Source organism: Anas platyrhynchos, chromosome 32, assembly GCF_047663525.1.
Source record: "Anas platyrhynchos isolate ZD024472 breed Pekin duck chromosome 32, IASCAAS_PekinDuck_T2T, whole genome shotgun sequence".
Taxonomy (NCBI): Eukaryota; Metazoa; Chordata; class Aves; order Anseriformes; family Anatidae; genus Anas; species Anas platyrhynchos.
In genome coordinates, this window is record NC_092619.1 from 1,728,884 (window position 1) to 1,734,110 (window position 5,227).

The 5,227-nt window shown below is 46.0% G+C and overlaps 1 pseudogene; it reads right to left on the reverse strand.

Moving 5' to 3' along the window:
- Positions 1-2,858: 2,858 nt before the first annotated feature.
- On the reverse strand, positions 2,859-4,899 carry LOC113841583 (olfactory receptor 6E1-like; annotated as a pseudogene).
- Positions 4,900-5,227: the final 328 nt, after the last annotated feature.

Below are 5,227 nucleotides of genomic sequence, written 5' to 3' on the forward strand. Positions count from 1 at the left end.
AAGGACAGGCTGGTGCAGGGATAGAGCCCAAGTTAGGGAGAAGCGTCTATCTGCTCAGAGTGACCTGGACAGGATGAATCATAGGGCAGAGGCCAATGGGATGAGGTTCAACTTGGCTAAGTTCATCCTCATGCAACGCTACAGGCTTGTGGCAGAGTGTCCGGAAAGCTGTGCAGAGGAAAAAGTTCTGGAGGTGTTTGTTGATGCTCACCTGACCATGAGCCAGCAGTCTGCCCAGGTGGCCAAGAAGGCCAAGGGCATCCTGCCTTGTGTCAGGAATAGTGCAGCCAGCAGGACCAGGGAGGTGATTATCCCCCTGTACTCTGCTCCGCTGAGGCTGCACCTTGAGTACTGTGTTCCGTTTTGGGCCCCTCACTACAAGAAGGACATCGAGGCCCTGAAACATATCCAGAGAAGGGCTACAAAGCTGGTGAAGGGTCTGGAACAAATTCTAATGAGGAGCAGCTGAGGGAACTGGGGTTGTTTAGTCTGCAGAAGAGGAGGCTCAGGGGAGACCTAATTGCTCTCTCCAGCTACCAAAAAGAAGTTGTGGGGAGTTGGGGGTCAGCCTCTTCTTGCAGATAAGTACTGATAGGATTAGAGGGAATGGCTTCAGGTTGCTCCAGGAAGGTTTAGTTTGAAAATTAGAAGACATTTTTTCTCAGAAAGAGTAGTCAGGCATTGGAATGTGTTGCCTAGGGAAGCAGTAGTGTCACCGTCCTTGGGGGGGTTTTAAGGAGGGGTTGGACCTGGCACTTAGGGACATGATTTAGTGGGTGACATTGGTAGTAGGGGCATGGTTGGACCAGATGACCTTGGAGGTCTCTCCCACCCTAATGATTCTATGATTCTATTTTGCCCAGTTGCTGTATGAGTTTCAGGGAGTTAGAAACTTGCCCAATCTCCCAGAACTGTCATGAACTCCTTTACAGTATTTATCTTTCTGTGGTCTGTTTTTCAAAGACTTTTCTTGTGCAGATAGCCCTAATGGAAAGTAGATCCCCTTAGATGCAGCATGGTCATGGCAGGCATTTCTTCTGCACTATGGGCATGTGTCTTGGTTGTGGAGAAACTTTCGCAAGAGGTCCACCAACTCAAAGAGCATATACCTTCCTCCCTCTATGTGTATGAACCAGTACCTCAGCTGTTAGGAGTAAACATGCCTCTGCTCAAGAAAGGGGATATGGTGGGTCCACACAACATACCACTCTGTGGTTTTACCCACGTGACCATGGAGGGGACATGAGAAAATGGGATGGGAAATCTACCTCAACCCTAGAGGCATGGGTATGTAAGTTACAAGGAAAAACAATTGCAAAAGGGGAGGGGGGGTGGGGTGGGAAGGAAACTTCCAGAAAAATTGCTGCTCCAATTTCCATGAACACTCTGACCAGAACTAGAAGTGCTCTGCCTCCAATCGGGTGGAGGGACAATTGAGTTTATTGGACTGTCTTGGTTTGATGGCCTGACACACCAGACCCACAGAAGTATGAGGCTCTAGTGGACACCAGCGCACAGTGTACTGTAATGCCATCCAGCTATAAAGGAGCAGAACTCATTTTTATTTCTGGAGTGACAGGGGAATTCTGACAGTTAACTGTATTGGAGGCTGAAGTGCAGCCTCTTTAAGACAGTGAGATTAAACAGCTGTTTGCCTTGCCCGGTCTCTTGGAGGACCCTTCTTTTGTGGGGTTGCTGAGGGTCAAAGAGCAGCAGATGCTGATCACTACCCCAGTGGTGCACAGGGAGCAATATTGCACTAACTGAGACTCCCTGATTCACATTCATGAGCTGACTTATTGACTGGAGAGACAAGAAGTGATCAGCAAGACTTGCTCACCCTTTAATGGTCCCATATTGTCAGTGTGAATGGTTGACAAAAAGTGGAGATTAACAGTGGACTATTATGGCCTGAATGAAATCATGCCACTGCTGAGTGCTGCAGCGTTGGACGTGGTAGAACTCCAATATGAACTAGAATCAAAGCCAGACAAGAGTTATGCCACGACTGATATCATGAATGTGTTTTTCTCAATCCCTTTAGCAGCAGAGTGCAGTCCACAATGACACAGGACATGGGTGAATGCAGGCAGGTACAATCAGCATTCACACAACCACAAACAGCAGCAGCATTATCCTGATTGCCTCTCTGGCTGAGCAAGATGGAGGCCCATTATTTGGAAACACAAAGTTCTTGTGTGCACAAATGCATATTCATGTGCATGTGTGCAAGGTAGAACCCTCCAGCAGCTGGGATCAGATACTCAGCCTGTCCAGGACAAGTTCCTGGCTCCCAGTCTGCCCAGCTGAAGACGGTTGGACATATGAGCCCCTGTGGGTGCAGCCCCACTCGAGCTGCTGGCACACACCACCCCAATCTCACACACACTCACAATGACACAGGCACACACACATTAAGTCCACACACTCCCATCTCTCCTGTTGCTGACTACAATGACACATGGGCCCTCTGATGCCCTGGTTCTAGTCCAGCTGCTACACCTACCCCTATGTATGATCATCAGGTGACCTACAGCCCTTGGCAGCAATCCCATTACTCCAAATGGTGATGTGGAGAGCTGCTGCCAGTGACACATCTGGATGGGTTTCTGCCTGGACAGTGGGGTGATAGCCCTCCCAAGGCAGTCCTGGAAGGAGCTGGGACAAGATCTTGGTTCCATAGGAGCCAGTGACTTGGATTCCCACCTGCCATTGTGCTTTGTGCTCTTCTGGGCTCATGGAGATGGGCTTTTGTTGAGCTGAGGACTCTCCTGTGATGGGCCTGGAAGCAGGCAGGGCAGGGCATGAACCAAATTATTCATCCTGACATCATTTCCTTGGGCCTTTATTTTGTTTGCAGATGTGCTTCTTATCACACAGCCTAACACAATCCAGCAAGAACATAATCCTCTGGAGGCATCTGCATATGGAGGTCACATATGTATGATTGTGGTATTACATAAGATATGACAGCAGAGAACTCAAATTGCTCTTCAGAAATGAATCACGGTTAGGGGAAAAGCTGTGCTGTTGCACGGGTCATGGCTTCCTTCAGGGCCAGCATCACAGCCTTGTTTCTAAGACTGTAGATGAATGGGTTTAAGAATGGGTACAGGACAGTGTTCAGCAAAGCTACAATGCTGTTGGTCTCCAAAGAAACATGTCCTGAGGAGGGTGCGTAGAGAGCAATGCAGCTTCCATAGGCAATGGCCAAGGTGGTGAGATGGGAGGAACATGTAGCAAAAGCTTTTCTCCTCACAGAGGCTGCTGGCATTTGTAGAATACAGAAAAAGATGTGCGTGTAAGATGCCAGAGTTAAACACAAAGAAGACAGCAGAATAAACAATATGAAAAACGAGTCTATTTTCCAAAGCAGGGTGACATCAGAACAAGACAGTTGGAATAAGGGGGGTGGAGTCACAAAAAAAATGCTGGATCTTGTTCGAACCACAGAAAGTGAGCTTGGAGAGCAGCACCAGGTGGTAAATCAAGAATGTGAAGCCCATGACCCAAACAGCAGCAACCAGCTGGATACAGAGCTGATGCTTCATGATGGCAGCATAGCGCAAAGGCTGGCAGAGGGCAACGTAACAGTCAAAGGACATGACAACAAGGAGAACAAACTCTGCACCACCCAGGGCAAAATAGAAGGAGGCCTGGGCAAAGCATCTTCCTACTGAGATAGTTCTCCTGCCAGAGCTCAGAATCACCAACAGTTTGGTGCTTGTGGAGGATGTAAACCAGATTTCCAGGAATGCCAGATTGCCAATGAAAAAGTACATGGGGGTTTGCAGGCGGTTATCCACACACACCAGGAAAATGATGGCTGCATTCCCCATCACCGTTGTCAGGTACATGAGTAGAAGGACCAGGCAGAGAAATAGCCGTAGCCTTTGATCAAGCCCTGAGAAGCCCATGAGGATGAATTCAGAAATGACAGTTCCATTGTCTGTTCCCATACCCAAGTTCCATTCATCCTGCTGACGTAGGAACATGGCAAAAACAAGTCCAATAATTTCATGGTCTGGACAGAAGGCTATCTCCTTCCTTCTCTCTTGCCTTGCTTGCAGACTTCCTATACAACACACACACAGATTCTTTTGCACATTCCTCACACCCTGACTTTTCTGTTTCACATATCATGCAGAATCCTCAGAGAATTTCTTGTCTTCTTTCCACCTTTGTCCATCAGCTACAAATGATTCTCACTACAAAAACACAGGGCTAAGAACGGATTGTTGCTCTGTTATACTCTATTCCTGTGAAATTCCACTCAGAAGAATTGCAAGCATCCATCATACCAGTGTTTCCAAAGGGAATTTCATGTCCTGCATAAATGCTTTCTATTATGTAAAAGCTAAATCATCAGTTCAAATATGTACATTGGAATTTATTATCTCTCCTCTTCAGTATCCACCCTTTTTGGACTAGCAACCACTGGGGATCCCTTGCTTGATTTCAAATTAAGCAAATTTCAAGTACCTCTTTTGTAATGCCCTGCTTTCTTCTACATCATCTTCCTTTGTTTCTTTAGGAAAGATGGAATACAAGTAACAAGTGTAGCTTGCTTTTTTCAGTACTCTAAATTGAAGTCAAAATTCATTATGGTCCCACCAGGTCAGTGGAAACAGATCTGTCACAGAGTCACATCCGACCTCATTCTGTGTGGAAATGCAGTTGTTTCCAACCATTTGCTATTCTCTCGTACAATCAAATGGCCTCACTTAACTGCCTTACTTTTCTGAGAGGTGGAACAAATTTTGTCATCTTTGAAAGCTTAAGGACAGTCCTTGAAGTAGAAAGAGGAAGCACGTAGAAAAAACAAAGTGCCAAGTATTACCATGCAGGTGTATATTTCAGTTGTCTAAAAGTTACATCATTCAGGTTGAGCAATTTAACTTACTCCTATCCTGTCAATGCTGAGAGAGAGAAGAGCATCTGAAAGAGATTCCTCACCTTTATCTTGCATTACAGTTCTAGGCTGTGATGACCCAGCCACGAGCACTTTCTCTTGTCTCCATTGACTGTTGGGGGAGCCTCGGGAGAACAAGTTCTCACAGGCACCAGGAGTGAAGTAGGTGAAACTCATTACAGAAGTCTCAGGTGTCTGATGATTTTGGTAAATTATTCTCTTCTGTAAATCAAACTACTCTTCTAAGAGAAAATAAATAAATAAATAAATAAATAAATAAATAAATAAATAAATAAATAAAGAGAGAGAGAGAGA